The sequence below is a fragment of the Rhinolophus sinicus genome, linkage group LG06 (assembly GCF_036562045.2).
Source record: "Rhinolophus sinicus isolate RSC01 linkage group LG06, ASM3656204v1, whole genome shotgun sequence".
Taxonomy (NCBI): Eukaryota; Metazoa; Chordata; class Mammalia; order Chiroptera; family Rhinolophidae; genus Rhinolophus; species Rhinolophus sinicus.
In genome coordinates, this window is record NC_133756.1 from 58,221,963 (window position 1) to 58,240,579 (window position 18,617).

The 18,617-nt window shown below is 38.0% G+C and overlaps 1 long non-coding RNA gene across 3 annotated transcripts in view; it reads right to left on the reverse strand.

Moving 5' to 3' along the window:
* Positions 1-18,617, reverse strand: part of LOC141572137 (uncharacterized) — a 390,849-nt gene that overhangs the window by 197,930 nt on the left and 174,302 nt on the right. For 2 of the 3 annotated variants that reach the window (XR_012497315.1, XR_012497314.1), the window contains one exon: positions 14,084-14,400. This is a non-coding gene — a long non-coding RNA (uncharacterized LOC141572137). The remainder of the gene's footprint in view (positions 1-14,083; positions 14,401-18,617) is intronic. The other variant, XR_012497316.1, reaches the window with a different exon arrangement.

Below are 18,617 nucleotides of genomic sequence, written 5' to 3' on the forward strand. Positions count from 1 at the left end.
AGGGAGTGTAATATCTCTGGTCTAACTCTTTTTTCTCAGGATTGCTTTGGCTATTCGAAGTCTTTTATGATTCAATACAAATCTAATGAGTCTTTTTTTTTGTTCTATTTCTTTTAGCACGTTGCATACGGATCACGAGAATCTTCACGAGGGATTTAAACCCTGCCGTACGCAACGTGTTAGAAATGTCATTGGGATTTTGATGGGGTGAATGACTTTAGACACTTGAGACATTTAGAAGACTTACAAATCTATAGGAAATAAAGTTTGACTTAATAAGGACAGAGGGCAGGGTTGACATATTCTGCCAAATGAAGGAGGAAGTGGTTATGGCATTATTTTATTGTGTGTATTAGGCCACTGTTTATGATTTTTTTAAAATTTCAAATTATACTTTCATCTCCACCAGACAGCAATGTAGTAAAATTTAAAGGCAAAAGGAAAATATGCCAAAATGTAGTGTATTGTTAATAGACATAATATATGCATTTTTACAATGATCCACATTTTTTAAAAAAAATGTGTAACACCCATAGTCTTCATCCTCAGCTTACATTCTTTCAACATATATTTATTGACTATCTATTAGGTACTAGACATTACATAGCCACTGCTCTTAAGAAATAACCAGTTCAGTGGGGAGAGAGATATGTAAACAATTACAATTTAACATGACATTTGCTATAACAAAGGGGCCACAAACAAAGGGATGTTGACAGAGGCATCACAGAGAAGACATCTGGGCTACCTTTTGGAATAAGTAGGACCGTTTCCAGGAGGAAGTGAGAAGGGGAGGAACCAGAAACAGAAAGGGTCCATGTATAAATGAAATATGAAAGAGCATTATTTCTTAATAACACTAGGGCTTAGGGTACTTTAAACATAGGATGAGGAAGAAAAATGTGGGGAAAGGACGAAGAAAGGCCAAATTGGGAAGGGTCTTGTACACCCTTCAGGATTTGAGGCAGGGAAGAGAAGTGATCAGAAATTTCCTTAAAAGTCTAACTCTGGAGACAGGCGACACCTATTGTCATTGTCTAGCAAGAAAGGATAAGAGACTGAACTAACAGTAGCCACAGAAATAGAGAGGAGAGGACAGAGACCAAGGATATTTAGCAGATAAAACAGAAAAGACTTACTGACCCAATTGACTGTGAGGAAAAAGGAGTCAAGGGTAACTCCCGGGTTCTAACTTGGATGTATTTCTAAAGAGTGAGAATACAAGAGGAAGAAACTGGGAAAAGATAACAGATTAGCTTTGAACATGTTCGTGTTTCATATGATGTACCTCCTGTATAGCTAGATGGATACATGAAGCAGTAATATGAAAACAGGAGTATGGGTTTTAGTCCAGAGGCTAGAGGCAAAGGGTTAGGAGGCAATGATTTACATGAGTTGTTGAAGTCTCTGGAGATTGATGAAATCAAACGTGGAAAGCATATTCTTATCATTATTATTGTATTATAATAAATGCTTCCTTAGCAAAGGAGCACTGATTGAAAAACTGATTTAAAGTTTTACTACACCTCAAGTTTCCTCTGTTTCAAAACGTTTGCAAACCACTGTTCTAAAATGACCATCATAAAAGCCAATAATTATGCAATATTCTTCCATTAACAATGAACTCCACTTCTGGAAGGAGAATTAGAAACAGGCCTGCCTCCTGCCCACTCCAGCCTGGGTAGGATGCCAACAGCTGATAAACAGAACCCAAAGTTGGCAGACACTCTTTTACTGAAGTTCTAATCAAAACCCCAAAGCTATTTCTACCCCTCACTCATACTGAGCATTTTTCTCCTCTAGTCCTCACCCACAGCCTTTTTCCTCCCCTCTGCTTTTGCTAGTGAACATATCTATATGCCACAAATAGGCTTTTCACTCCTCTGGAGCAGGTGGTGTAAGGAGAAAATATAGGATACTATATCAGAAATACGTAAACATGGTAATGAGAAATCATATTGTTTTCGATATCTGTGAAAAAGCAGATGAGGAGTCTGAACTGGAAAGGGAGTCAGGAATTACAAAATCCAAGCAAAATGAAGGTTTCCTTTCTTATGATTATTTTGGGGCATCTAAGTCCAACTAGCTTACTTCTAAGTGTGCAAAACTCCTGGTAGGGGTGGAGAGGGAGAGTACAGGAAGACCACCAAATTAAACTGCTCAAGAGCCAATAATAAGGTATGAGAGGCACCTGGCCTGGCTCTAGAAAAGTCTTCAATCCCTACGCCAGAATATGGAAGAAACAATGATACTAATGCATCTGAAATTCAAATTATTGATAGCCTCCTTAGCAGCCATCTTTAATAGCAAAATACTGCACAAGATCCTGAGGGGCCAGGAAATAGAAAAGAAAAAAGGGTCTGTGACCCCAGGTTGACCTGAGCTTTGCAACTTCATTTATGTGTTAAACAAAGTGATCCCCCCTTCACTGTACTTCTGTCCTGTTAAGACTGATACACTCAGAAAGGGAAAACAACGCCTGGAGAAGGTTGCTCACTTCTTCTAACATACAGTTTTAAATAAAATGTTTGACTATTCTGCAAGGTCGCTCATTATCACCAAAGAAATCTCTAAAAATCAGAAATATGAGCTGCTGGTATCTGGTTAGGCCAGTCTTTCAGGGGCTGAGAAGTTCCTTTGAGGGGGCTTTCCTGACTTGCCCTAAAGGTTTTTCAGACTGCTCTATAATAAAGATGATTGAAATGTATATTGTTTCAACAGATACTTCCTTGGAAGGAAATAAACAGGGGGACAATACTTCACTCATCAGAAACAGCCAGACATACCTGTAGGGTATGCAAAGCAAGCCAAAATTTTCCTTATTTTCTGTTTTGAAAAGGAAAAATAATTTAGTGCAGATCTACTGAGAAAAGAAAAATGTGCCAGCAACACCCAAAATGATGTCATATCAGTTGCTAGCTTCAGGTCAACTACAGTGCAACAGGAAGCTTGGGACTGGAGACAAGCAGGACCCAGCCCATTGTACCCTCCCCTGGACCAATCTACAGACTTCAAATGACCTACAGAAATAACACTTTCCACTCTGGATAGTGAGATAGTAATTTGTGTTTCCAATTCTGGAATTTCAAAAGCTAAGCCCAGAATATACATGGAAATACCCAGTCTATAGTTCAAAGGGTGCCATAAAACATCATGTAAGCACCTTCAAAATAAAGAAGTTAAATTCTTAACTATTCCATTTCCATCACCGTGGACCCCAAGCCTATCAGGTTATAAAAACTGAGGTATGCCGGCTGAATAGTGAGGAGTAATCAAGGCAAGTGTAATCAACAGGACAAAGCAGAAATCTGATCAGAAAACAGTGAAAAGTTGGGTTTTGTTTTTGTTTTGTTTTGTGCTTACTTTTAGCCAATCCAATTCACATCTACTTCTGTGAACAAAGCTCTTGTGTAAGATTGTGTGTGTGTGTGTGTGTGTGTGTGTGTGTATTGGGGGATTGGGGGGACCATCACTACTACCACAATCACCACAACAAAAAATACATATTTCTGCCCCCAAAAGGCCACAATCTTTTGGGGAAATTTTTCTGATGCACTTACTGTTTCTCCTCTGTCCTCATAATACTATCACCACATAATAAGCATCATTTCAATATAAGAAGAACAGGAGGTCAAGGCTGTTCAGGGACTTCCAAATACAGAACGAATTTATGGCCCTGGTCAAGTGTTTTTATCTTTCCATGGGAGAAAGATATTTGTGAATACAAGAGTGAGACACTAGAAAGAATGCAGCCTCTCTAATCATTAGTAAATTCCCTGCCTGATTTGATAACAAATATCACTTTTCTTTCAGTGCCATTGGCAAAAAAAAAAAAAAAAAATCACTGTGATAACAAAGGTGCCATTATTTCTGGTAGCATTTTCCTAGGTCCTGTTAATTATCACACTTGCAGTCAACTAATGCCCTAGGTTCTCACATCACTAAATAAATATTGCCTGGTGGCAAATATTAGTATCCCCAACTTTACATTCCAAAGAAGTCATGAAGCCTATCAGAAAGGTCAGATCTCAGTAAATAAGGCCAAGGGAGGGTTGGGGGAGGATTTAATACCCCTATTTCCACTATTCCCTCGTTTCAACATAAATTTTTGTCTGGCTGGCTCTCAATTGAATTTCCTACCAGATATATCAGTAGTCACTGAAATCCCATCACAGTTGGCATTATATATTTGATTAGCAGAAGAGCATAAAAACAATCCTAGAAGCAACTTCTGGATCAGGGACTCTTAACTCAAGACTTGGTAAATATAGAGGGTTCATAAACACCTTTAAATTAAGGCTTAAAAATTGTGTATATATACAATCTTCTCAGGAAAAATTCCACTGCTTTCTTAAATTTTCAAGGACTCCTACTACCCTCCCCATTTTAGAATCACTGAGAACATAATGGTCATTCTCAATTCTTGCAGTGCATCAGAATAATCTGTGGAGAACTTTTATAAAAAATATACATGCCAAGGCCCCGCTTTAGACTGACTAAAATCAGTATATCAATGTATTGGTAGACAGAGACTATGCATGTGAATTTAATAAATAAATAAATAAATAAATAAATAAATAAATAAATAAATAAAGGCTCCTGAATAATTCAAATACATGAAATACTACGTAACTTCAATTGACAGTCATTTCATTTTATTTAATCATTGAACATTAAACTTAGAAGAAACCCTAGATCTCAATAACCAGCACATTCATTTTACAGAAAGAAGCCAGATGTGTTGAGAAACTTGCCCAGGATCATACAACTAGTTAGAAACAGAACTGCAACCAGAATGGCAGTTTCAAAAAAAGGCATGGGGGTAGGGGAATGAGAGATGGGAGATGGGGGGAAACTATGTGCAAATGGAGTCTCTCCTGAAGGATGAAATATAAATCCCCAAATATACTGCTTTAGGTTTTAAAAAATCACATTCATTTTTTTGTGAGAGAAATCATAAAATTGGGTTTAGCAGTCTTCTTTCTATTATACTCAGCCTCCAACAACCAAGTCCGTAATTTCTTCTTTAACAGAGAAAGGTCACCACCTCTTGCAACTCACATGCAAAAATTAACTGACATCTGCATAAACATTATAGTAACTATAACAGAAGAATCGTTATTTATAGGGATAAACCACAATGGGTATGTGATTATGATAAATACACGGTGAAGGTTACCTGACCCTTTCTTTTATCAACTGTGTGAGAAGTTACTGATTGTCAAAATTATGGCTCACCACAATTTGTTATACTTTTCTTCCTAGCTGTTTTATTTTACTTTTAATTATCAAGACCAAGAACTAGAGCATGACTGTCACCACAAAGGGATGTAAATAGCCAAAGTATCTCCTTTGCTTCTGGAAGGTATTTTCATATTCCAACCCAGGAAGGATAGGCCCTTCAACAGTAGATCAAATAACATATATTTATCCTAACAGAAGTACTTTCCAAATGCAATTCAAGTTGAAGGGAAGAAAGGGAAAGAACGAGGTGACTTTTCCTTTGTTAAATTTCACAATAAATTTACACCCAGATTCATCAAGTGCTTTTCAGTGGCTTCACAGTAGCTGAGATAATTACACTACTGCCCTCTTGATGGATGAGTCCCCATTGAGAGAAGTCAGGCTGAATCCCAAGGACAGCATTCCAGGGTGATGAAAAGAATTCTTCAGTACACACCCACTGTGTGACTTGGTTCCGGCAGGAGCTCCACTGAAGGAGACAGAGTAGAAAGCTAAGAGGAGTAGAGTTCACTTTCTCCACAGGGACGCAGGCAAGTGAGTAAAAATTGTTGACGTGCAAGCGCTTATCACACATGAAAAACTGGTCTAAAATTTTTATTTATATATATACATATATTTTTATTTATTTATATATAACCTCCAGTAGGTTATAAATTCTTACGGACTGAAATCTCATCATGTTTAACCTCTCATAGAGCTTAGGACAATCCCTTAAATACAGTGGAGAATGAATAAAAAGTTCATGAACTGAAATGGAAAAGAAAGAATTGCAGAACATCAGTTCCCAAGGGCATGGACATTGCCTGCAGTTAACAGCTTCACACAATTAACGCCATACTCTTGTTTTGTGATCACTCTTCTTTCCGTCTCTGGGGAGGCAGAGCGCCTAGTCGCTGGCATGGGCACATTATATACGTTTACATACATACACATGTACATATACATACATATATGTAAATGAACAAAGGAATGAAGGGAGAGTAAGCCATCTTTAAAGGAAACTATATCTTTTACATGTTTATTCCTTTAATTGTGTTTCCTCCTCTTAAAGCATCAGTTCTATGAAAACAGGAGGCTGTGTCTGCTCACTACTCTTATCAACACCACAAGGACAATGCTTAGGAAGAGGGAGCCGATATTTATTTATTTAATTGGTGTTATCAAATGAATGGATTATACGCTAAGTAAAAACAGAGCACTGTGCCAGGTCTTGGAGATAGAAGGAATATAAGACATCATTCTATCGTTGCATCATTGCTAAACATGGATATGATTGTGCTAGAAAAAAACGACTTTTCATCTATGTGATTTGAGCACTTCATAAATGCGCGATCACATGTATTTTGCAATGAATGCAGAAGCCAGTCCCTTAAGCAGTACCTTCTTTAGTTCCAGGCAAGAGGGCATGCCATGGCATGCGCAGGAGTCCACAACCAAAGGAACATGCCCACCAGGAGCCTAAAATGCCCTTCTGGATCACGTCCTAGGTCCTGAGACCCTGAAGGTCCCTGTTCAAACAGTCCACACTAACTTACAGGGCCTAGTCAGACTTTTCCCAGATATTCTCAGAAGGGTGGCTCAGTCTTCCACATGTAACCCCATCAAGCATGGACACGTGCACTCAGATGTCCGCAGGCATGTTCGCTGGGCCCACGCTTCTGCGCATGCTGTCTCGTCAGGCGTGGAACTCTGAAGAACTGGAAACTCAAAACTCAAACCTAGTCTTTCAAGATTGTTATGAAAGTGTATTTCTCAGATTAGAAGAATTTCTGAACACATTTTGACAGGTGTCTTTTTTTTCAGCTTGATTTATAACTGTTAAATATTTAGATATATAGTATGTAGACCTGCATTCGTAGTCTAGCCCTGAGCATCACAATGAATGAAGGGCAGGGTGGGGAAACTGAGGCTTAATACTCTTAACCAATTTGCCAAAGGGCATAAGCCCAGGAACTGGAAAAGCCAGAACTCAAATCCAGTTCTTCACAATCCCAGTGTCAGTTCCCAGAGCACACCTCCTCCCCCAGCTCTACTTCATCAAAGCACGCTTCTGTGTGCTCTCTCATGCCATGATTCCAGTAACCCTAGAGGCTCTCAAGAAGTGAGGACACAGATCCAAGCACACGCAGCCCATCCTCTCTCCTAACATCCTGGGCTTTTCCCTCAATACCACAGGAACCAAATGCAGGCAATTTGAAGTCCAAATGGTCGCTCCACATGTGCAGGCATGTAGCTCCCTGTAGCGTAGAGAGAATCTATGCTAGAGGTAAGCAAGCGGTGACACATGCCTCAGGAACCTCACAAGATGCAGCCTGAGGCTTCTGAATGCACATCTTTTACAACTCTAAACCCAGAAATGCATTAGTGTTCTTGCAAAACAGGCTGTGCAGCCGTTTACAAAGCCTACATATAATACCTTCCTAAGACTTGTGCTTACAGAGATCCTTTCATCCAAGAAATTCAAAGCACTTTACAAGCTCAGAGTCATTCATCCAAACACTCCAGGGGGGTATGCAGGTGGCCCCAGTTATATTCACTGATGAAGAAACTGAGGCAAGCTGACAGCCTAGGTACACTTCTTAAAACCATCTTTACTTTTTTTTTTAAATGAATGGCTTTAAATATCCACAAAAACATGCTACCAATATAGGGGGGAAATTTTTTTGCAGGATTTTTATAGAAATTAAATTTAATGCAATGAAATTAAATACTATGTCACAGAAATCTTTGCCTTGCTGTATAGTTCTTTCAACCACAAGGACCTTGAAAAATTTATGTTCAGTCCACTGCAAAAAGATTACTATTAAATTTGAGATACTACTGCCTTTCAAAATACAAATTCCATAATCACAAATTTTAAGACAGAAATTTCAAATTTTTTCCCTAAATAGAATCAGACTTTCACACCTTTGGCCAAAAAGCATTTAGCAAAGGTAATTAGCATATCCTCTCTAGTCTAGATGGTATTGATTTCAAGCCAAGGAGATTAGCTTCCTTTGCTTTTAAGTGGGAGGTAAATGGCCCCAGGGAAGTATGTCTGAGAGTAGTGGAGGAAGAGTACTTTCGTAAATATGGAAGATTAAAACATATAAATCAGGAAGAATAAAACTATAATCAAAACAAAAAGTCTGTGTTGAAAAGATATCTTCTGAAAGTTACATTCATAACAAAAGCCAACACTTGTTGAGTGCTTAATGTATGCTAACCACTGTTCTTGGTGCTTACAAGTAACCCATTTTATAAATGAGGAAACTGAGGCTCAGAAAAGTTAGTAGATACATACAGTGGAGTTAGAAAAAATTGTCATTCATTCATTCAATAAGCTAAACTACATAGAATCTGAAATATGAACATTTATATAAATTCCTCCTGGGGAATGCACCATCTAATGGCGGAATGCACAAGAAGGCATAGGAGCAACACAATAGAAGCTGATTGGGCAGCTGGGTAAATAAATAAAGACTGCAGAGAGGATGTCCATTTCAAGAGGCAGATGAAAGAAGAAAGGAATTTTAGACTGATGGGAATGGCTGTGCAAAGGTACCAAGACATAAGAGAACCTAATCTGAGTCACGTAGGTTGTCTGACATGGCCAGAGAGAATGAGAATCCGTGACAAGAGATAGGAGAGGACATCCTGGGCTTGACAGGCATAGATAGACAAAAATTGACTATGAAAAGTTAATCACTTTTACAATTGTGTATATCTTATGTCCTCCATTAAGGTATGTCTCCTTTTGGGGGAAAAAAATCTCCCCTGGATTCTGGCAGAGTAGTTTGTGCCTGATATTGTTGAATCTAAAGGACTGACTGCTATTATTTCTTCATCACAATCATCAGAGCTAGCACATAGATAATGGCTGACAGGCACCACTGTTAGAATTTTGCTTATGTTAACTTACTTAAGCCTTAAACCAACCCAGTGAGGTAAATTCTATTACCATTACCACTTCCCAAAGAGAACTGAGGCACAGTAGGTAAGAAGCTCAGAACAAACACCTGCTATATGCAGCTTTATGGAATTCATGCCCCCAAAGCACACCCCAAACTGAAGCACTGATTTGCTAGTAGGGATTCCTTTCTCTCTAGTTACCAATACTCTTCCCTTCTAGCCATGCATCCTCACCGCCATGAGCAAATGGCATGGACTCCTCAGGAGATGAATGACTGATAAGCTCACGAACACTACCTTCTCTACCATCACATAGTATCTGCCAATTTCCTCCTCTCCTGCTTGGTCCCATCCAGCGGTATCTGCCAATGAGCACCGATGTCACAGGTGCTAATGCCCAAGGTACTAATTTAGCTGCTGAGACCCCAACTATGTCACTTCCCACAGTTGCCCAAGCCACTTACTGCTGTTGCTGCCAACCCCGTTCCCAACAGAGCTACTGGTATCATTTCACATACTGAATGTGGCACACAGATTTTGGTGAATCGGTTCTCCTGAGTTTCTGCTTTGGCTTTTAACACAGTCAAAACTCCTGAGGTTCCCAACATGATTCCCAAAGGAGTTCAATCGGGTAATCCAAGTGAATGTCAGCATGCTCTCTCCTTGGAATCCTCCCCTCTAGTAACACATTTTGAAGTGTGTTTTACGTAAACATTTCTCCAGTTGCAAGCTCATTTGGACTAGCACAGGAGGTACATAAATTCCTATAATTCAGCTTATAGATAGTAGGCACTCAACTCGTTGAATGAATGCGTGAGTATTAATTCTACAACACCATAAGCTCTTTAAGAATGTACATGTCTCTTCTCTATTCACCTCTATTTCTTATTTCCTCGTCTGTAAAATAAGTTAATAATAGCACAAACTCCAAAGTGTTGCTATGAAGACGTGTAAAGCACTTGGCACACCATAAGCACTTCATCATTAGTAATCATGAATATTATTGTCAGATATATGTATGTAGTTAACATAGACTAATTCTTTTGCTTGTATGAAGCACCAGCAGTGGCTGCTTGTCCTGTGGCTATCTCTTGTGTAATTCAACTAAGTGTTCCCCAAGAACAAGGTCTTTCCCAGAGGTTCCTCAAACAATGGTGAAAAGTGACTCCAGGAAACCAGAACACCAGACCTCCAGACTTGCCCAAACAAGTATGAATTTAAGCGTATGAGTGAGCACAGATAAGGCCAGAGCCATAATACCAATTACAATTAAAAGTCATGTTTTCCATATGAATTTAAAACTATCCACTGAAAAAGAAAAGATACACGTATGCTCATGGATGGGCTCTGCTTCTGAACGATTATACAAAGCATACAAGTGACCAAAGAGCCACTCCTGACAAATGACTGAAAAGGAATCATGGCAATATGTCTTGCATTTTAGTTGACACACCGACATGAACCCAAGTAATATCAGACTGTGTGACCTCACCCTGAGATGAGAGCCAGAGGTTTCACTAGAGATCTTTGCAGTTAACAGCTCTGGACAGTGTTTCAGTTGCTTTTTCTTTTAGCAAAACAAAAGGTAACAGGGACCAAAGGAGGCGAGAAGGTAGAAGCAGAAATTGTCCAGACATCATTACACTGAGTTACCTGATTAGGAATCAATAGTAATTGTCCCATGGTTTCAACAGAAGACAAACTACTATTAAAAAATATCTGAGCTGAGCTTCACAGAGCTTTTAATCTCTTCCTTTTCTCTTATATCAGAGAAATATTCACGCTGCCCGACCAAAGGGTACTCCTTTAACACAATCTCAAACAAACCCTGTTTCCTTGTTCTATCTTTATACCCTTTTTCTTTCACTCCCTAGTCAGTCCAATTCAATCCATTAACCACAACAGAACCTCCCTTTGCCCCTGAGTATGCTTTAGTGGAAAAGTCAAAATTGCACTGATTTTAGGTATTGTGCTGACACTTACTGGCTAAGGATCTTGGGCAAATTTCTTCACCTCTCTGGACCTCAGTTTCTGCATCTATAAAATGACATTGATTTCTCCAGCCCCATCATCACAGAAACTCCCACAGAGTCATTAGCTCACAGGTTTTCAAGTGTGCAGAGAAACAACGAATTATGGGAAGCCTGACCCCACTCTTACCACATGGGTGAAAGAACTCTGTGGAAAAAAATCAAGACAAGCTAATATGGGGGGGGCGGGGAGAAACGACACTTCATTTTATCCCCCAAGTTGAACTGAAAAGGGTGAGTGCTTAAAACACAAGAGAAGCAAGCTGGCCAGGAGCTCAGGAGTGTGAAGTACACCTGAAACTTCCCTCTCTACCACTGCAGGGTATTTTTGCATCTGGTATATTTGAAAAAGGAGAATTAGTCACATGGGGTGCTTTTAAGGGCTAGGACCATATATTAGGTGCTAGGAAGCAAAGGCAATCAGCAAATAATATTCCAATTTAATTCAACGTCTTTCTACTGGTTCTCTTTAGGAAAGATCAAGCTGATACCAGAACGTTCCACTCTGCTCTCTTCTACTCATTTAGTGAACATCCCATGTGTCAATACACAAATTTGGAAGTTCAGAACAGCGGAGGCCATAATTATGACCGCATAGCATTGAAGAATTTAATCAGTTAATGTTTCAGGACCTACCAAACACTGACAGCTCACAATCAATGGAAGAAGTTACTTTGTAAATTGGATTTTTTTTTTCCCCCTTGAATCTGAGATCTAGAAGACTGCACTGCTTGACGGCCCTGGAAAATCTCCAGATTTGCACTTCAGTCTCAACTTTGTGGATTGAGCGTGGTTTCTTAAAGACAATAGTCAATGGTATTGCAACTGGCTATGAAATCTGCTTTTAAGAACAGTTAGATATTCTTTGCAAAGAGCTTCTGTAATTTCCATCATGTTATTTTTATTTCAATTTTCCCTCTTTCTTCTCCATTTTAAACCCCTTCTCTCAGTGGCGCCTAATTGCTCAGGTAATATACATACAAATGCTTCCACAGACAGATGGGTAAGTACCATCTCATGGTGCCCATGCTTCTTAGTGAAAAAAATACCCAAAACAAAATGCAGTAATTCCATCCTCTCAAGTGCTATAATAATCACTGCAGGGGGTAGTTCTGCAACTAAAACTGCAGCACAATGGATGTATAAATTAAGGCTACCAATAATGCTTTACAATACAATGAAGTAAGTACATATTCTAATATTCCCATGTCTAATACACACATTCCGTAAAACCAGAAAAATTACTTTAAAACCCATAGCAAAATAAAACTTGTTAAACCTTTTCTGCAAAGTCAATGCTTCATTCTCATTTATTTTTTCCAACATATGATTTTCATGAAACTAAATAATATACTCCAGAAATGCGAACCTCCAAATAGACAGAAGATTTTCTCACACTGTAGGTCTTGCCAGCTTTGTAGGTTAGTCTCTTACAGGTACAGCATACCTGAAAGTTTATTAATGCCTAATATTTAAGAAATCTTGACTAAACTGTGCCTCACAATTGGATAGCTCTCATTTAATTCTAATACATTATCCCCATTTTATAGCTGAGAAAATAAAGGGTGAGAGAGGTTGAATAATTTCCTTACCGTCACATTGCTAGTAAGTGATAGAACCAGAATTCGAACCTGAGAACTCTGGCTCCAGAGCCCAAAGAATTAGCTGGTACACAATCACCCTGGTAGTAGCACTGAATTCCTTAATGTAAAAGCAGGAAACACAACTCACATATTATTTCTCCTAGAAAAATTCTTAGTATAAGGCCAGGTTAACATGGATTCAATCCAGAGAGATTGAGATACAGATAGGCCTAGAGGAGCAGAACTAGTAGATTACTTTGCCTTTGAGACATTCTCCCTGCACAAAGTCCAGAAATAGGGTGATGGCAAGGGCCCCTCTGAATTACGGGGGTCGGTGTGAGACCACGGCTATCTACCCACTCATCCACCTGCTTTGAGTTATCTGGAGATACTGTGCCTCCTGAACTATACACATACCAAGAAATGTCAAGGCCATCAATATTTACATCACACGAACCTCAAGGTCAGTTCAAAAGGGTACCGGTTATTTATGGGAATGTTTCAGTCACCTAGGGCAGCTGGGAGAAAAGGAAGAGCCTGGAACTGTTCCCATTTTTTTTTTTTTTTTTACGATCTCTAATATAAGAATTCTACTGCCAACTGCTAAGACATTCCAAAGTGAAAGGTAAAATTAATACTTTTAAAATAAAAATAACACTGTGGTATTCACTTTTCCTAAACCTAATGTCACCAACAAGAAGTCAAAAGATCCTATCACATTAAATAGAGCCCAAAATCTCTGAACAATAAGCAATTCCAAAGTGATGATACATCTTAATTTTAGAATGATTTTTGTTCTAAATGCTGTATCTAGCATTTTTAAAAGACATGAAAATAAAGCACAATCCTCTATCTCAACCTACTAGAGATGAAACAAACCATTCGAATATTACCTAATGTCCCGTTCAACTCCTCTTATAATTTGCTCGCAATATTAAAAAAATATTCCTTAATAAAGTTCTCTTCACAGCCAGTTAAACCCTTTTTCCCTAAACACACACACACAAAGTTGGGGGAAAACTCTTTATCCACACAACCCCCATTTCATCGTCTCAAAACTGGAATGAAGTACATATAAATGGAAATGAAAGATTTTAAGAAACTGACCAGTTTTTAGTAAGCTCCAAAAAAAACACATTGCTGAATTTGTCATTACACTCCTCACACTCGATAATATGCTGACCTTATAAAAAGAACCTGAATTCTATAATTAGGCCACTAAGTTTCTTTGATGTCCCAACAATGTAAGAATGTTAAGAAACAAAAAGCATGGAGAAAAGATATATAACATTTAACAGAGTTCCTACATGATTTAACTAATATTGACACACTAACCTTTTTTATGGAAATCTTGAAAAAGTAAAACGAAAACTCTGAAGACTCTACTGCTTGCAAAGAAGTGTGTCCAGAGGACCAAAGTTGTATTCTCCCTCTTGAAATCTGAGTTTTATCTTCCTGTTTTGACTAGAGGTCTCTTGATGAAGGGCCTGTGGTGTTATAAATTATCCCATTACTCACTCTCCTCGTCTATCCCCGCTGGAACAGGAAGGAAGTAAATCCTGGAGTCCTGCACTTACATCCCTTAATCATACACACGCATGCCCCCCAAAGCAGTAAATCACCGTCTCTCACTGTGTCACCATGATTCACACCTGAAACAGAGCAGAGAAGACAGGTACTCAGAAATGCCATTCGCAAAGAAAGGTATCTTAATACATTAAAAATAATAATATGTAGGCAACCCAGTGTTGTTCCTTCTCAAATAGACATCACACCAGCAACTTTATCATTCTAATTAAGACTCATCAGCCATGTTAACGGCAAATTTTACACAGCAAAGCTTTCTGAACAGAACATTTCAGGACTCAGTACCCTTCCCAAGCTGTATTAAAATCAAACATCTAGATCATGTTAACCTACTTGGGCATGACTTTAATTAGTGGAATTGGCCCTATTGTTAGGCTGACTTTCTTCTCATCAACTCCGCAGGGCAGAAACATGACCAGTCATATGGTTTAAGATGCTACTTAATTATATGGAAGATCTCATTTAACTTTACATAGAAGTGGTTAAGAATCAAAATGTACTGTTAATCCTAGAGAACACTATTTGAGGCCACCTCATTTTCAAAGATTATGTGCCCATTCAGTTACTACATCTTGAACAGAAAGAGGAAAAGAGGATTCTCAATAGTTCAAAGAGCCTTCTTTTATTTTTATTACCAAAAAAATGCAAATTGTTATCAGGTTTACGTGAATTGTGTAAGTCTGGGTGGAATTTCCTACTCAATATACAACTTCCATTTGCCTCCACTGCTTCCATTTATTTGTCTTGTCTGGGAGAGGCAGTAACAGCAGTGTGTGCTCAACACTTTTAAGCACATTAAAATCTCTCTAGCTGGAGAGATAAGTACCACCCTCCCTCTTGCCAAGCAAAAACCAACAGCCAACAGAACAAGGCCAAATGACAGAAAATGCCTCCTGCAGATTTTACTAAACTTTTTTGTTGAGTTTGCACCATTATTATCAGCTGCCCTTCACAACTGCCAGCGTTTCATCAAATTTGTTATCAGCTCAATATCAGTATGATAACAGTACAATGGTCTCCCAGCTCCCAGATTTGAAATTGATGAGTGGATGCTAATGAGTGCTCTGTCTGCAAGATTTACTTTTTATATTTAACTCTCTGACCTTAAGTTTCTTTCATTCAAAAATGTAGAACTAACGTTCACATTGGGCAAAGAAATGCATTATGACCTCTTTCAGAGAGAACCAGACCAGGCTGACAGACTGTTGGCTTTAACTGCTTTTCAGCAAAATGGCTGCCTTAAAGATTAGGCTCTGAAACAACTAAGAATAGAGATTCTTAGAACAAAATATAACATATTTTGGACAGTGGTGAATATATACATCAGATAAGAGCATTTTAAAAATAAAAGCCACTCTGTACATTTCAAGAAGAGTAATGTAATTAAAAATAGATTATTTTTAGAAGAATGAACTCAATGCTACGACACTTTTAAGGTTGTTTTATTTTTTATTGATTTTAAAGGGCTTTCTAATAAGATTATATGCACAACATTGTAGGACCAAAAGCTCTTTGTATATAAATGAATTGCGGTCTGCTCAACTTTCAAAGGACTCTCTTATCCAGACTCCATTGAAATTATATTAAAACAAAAGTATCTCATTTGATTTTTTGGTTGTGCTTTGGAAAAACACAAATAAAATGCCTTACCCTGAACGTATATGCATATAAAAATACACTTTCCTCAATAAGCCTATGTGAACTAATATCTGGCACTCATATTAAAGTACACAGATATAATATGTTACTAAACAAAAGTAATACATCTTGATGAACATTCCAGCACAAAACATGAGTTCCTGGTATTACTTTAACCTTACTAGTGCTATGAATTACTTTTTGAATGACAGGTTTTTTTTAATCACACTTGTGTTATGTTTTACCTCCAGCTTTAAAACTGTGCAAATGGAAAAAAACAAACAAAAAACAAACCATCTTAGTAAACATTCCCCTAACTATCGTTAGATTTAGGAGAATGCTATTTCTAGACCTAAAGAACAATGCAATATAAACCACAGATGTTGGTGCTTGTCAGCTATGAAATGTCCAAAGATTAACCCAGAGCAAACTACCCCTGCACTGCATTCCAGGGTCACTTAAACACGAATGTAAAGAAGATGCCTTTTGGCTAAAAATGTAGATGTCAGGCAGCTGCAAGTCTGACTTTAAAAATGATCTTTAGAAAATCTCACGGGCTTATGCTATCCTAAAATGGCAAATACTCTTTTTTTTTTTTTTTTTTTTAATGTAATACCAGTAAACCACATTCAAGGTCAGAAAAAGTCTACTTGGCCACCTGAATAAATCTGCCATATTTGGTATCCAAAATTAAAAGGCAGAGATTTAAAAGTAGTAGTTAAATGCTAGATTTCAATATGAAAACTTAAAATTGGGGCAGGGCATACGCCAAAATAAGGACAACTCATTTAATGGCATTTAGTCAGCTCACTTGTTAAATATACACTGATTCATACACACAGTCCAAAATAGTACTGAAGTTAACCAAAAATGGCTAATGTCATAATCAGACACATATTGAGCTATTATGTATGTTTAAAACAATCACAAAATTGCTAGGCCTGCCTCAAGTAGGCTGAGAGATAACTGAATATTGTTACAATAGTAAAATATACGAACAGACATGTATAGCGAGGAGTGCACTCAGCAAAACATCACTAAATTATATCCTTAAATCTGTCTTGCTTTTAAAATGCAGCCCCATCGGACACATTCATCTACCACACAGAACACAACCAGAAAAGAGTTCAGAGTCCGCAACCAAAATGACAGCCCAGGAGTCTGTGGGTTTTATAAGTGGTGGTTTGAGATTTAGGTTTGTTTCTCTATATAAATAAAATATCCATGGAAATGTTCTCCTGACACTATGGAATCAAAGAAAGGAAAATTCAGAGATCAAGCGGTTTACCAATTTTTTTTTTTAATCAAAAGCAATTAGAGGACCAACTAGATCAGAAGTCCTTGCTACCTGCCACTTGATTATTTGTAGCAAGATATAAAGCTGTATTTTTTTCTGTTCTTTTTCGTTTTCCTGTGTGTTTTTTTAATTGAGGTACTACTGGTTTGTAACATGTAAGTTTTAGGTGTACAACATTATACTGCAACATGTATACACTACAGCACTCTCACCACCAAAGGTCTAGTTCCCGTCCGTCACCAGACATTTGGCTCCATTTACCCATTTTGCACACCCCTACCCTCTTTCCCTCCAGTAACCACCAAGCTGTTGTCTACATCTATGAGTTTGTTTTTGTTTGTTCATTTGGTTTTGCTTTTTTTTATGTATGAGTGAAGTCATACAGTATTTCTCTTTCTCCATCTAACTTATTTAGTGTAATACCCTCAAGGTCCAATCATGTTGTTGCAAATGGCAAGATTTAATTTTTTTTCATGGTTGAGTAATATTCATGTGTGTATGTACGTGTACACACCCCACATCTTCTTTATCCATTCATCCCTAAATGGACATTTAGGTTGTTTCCATATCTTGGCTACTGTAAATAATGCTTAAAGTTGCTTTTATTGATTTACCAGATGTTTCCTATATCAAGTTCAGCGTTGAATAATGAACCATAGACATTCAAATTCAGTTACACAGGTAACAACCTTCCAAAGCATAAAACCATCTTTCTAACATCAACATTTTAAAGGGGAAGTTTGGGAGAGATGTATTAGAGAAAAACTACAGACATTCAGAGGAGGGACTGAATTTTTTCCATTACCCTAAGGATATTGCTTTCAATTAAGGTTCAATTAAGCTCAGACAGCAAAACATGTACAAGTGTAAGAGTTTTGTATTCCAGTTACCAATATAAAGAAGTTACTAGCTTAAGGGAACTTCTGAAAATTTTGGTGGTTTATTGATGAGTACTTTGTACCAGTGCCCCTCTACAAAAAAAATTTTAAGCCCACCACTGATGTTGTGAATGACTTGAGAATTATACAGGAAAGCATAAAATGTCTCTAGATCTTTGTCTGGTTGGTAACAAGAAGCTCTTAGAGCTAAAAAGTTCAAAGAGGAAACTTGTTATCCCAGAGCCCTAAATCTATAAATCTTAGAGCTGACATTTCCCAACCTGGGGAAACAACAGATTAGAGGATCAGGAGGGGCATTTCTATTCTTAAGGATCTAACTGGCAGCTGCTGTCCTCATTTGGAATACTTGGCTCATGGAAACTTGTTTATGCATTTGGTGTATTCATATAATTTGCCAATTTGCTAGGCTTGACACCAGTAAGATGGCCGAACATTTGCTGTTGTCCAT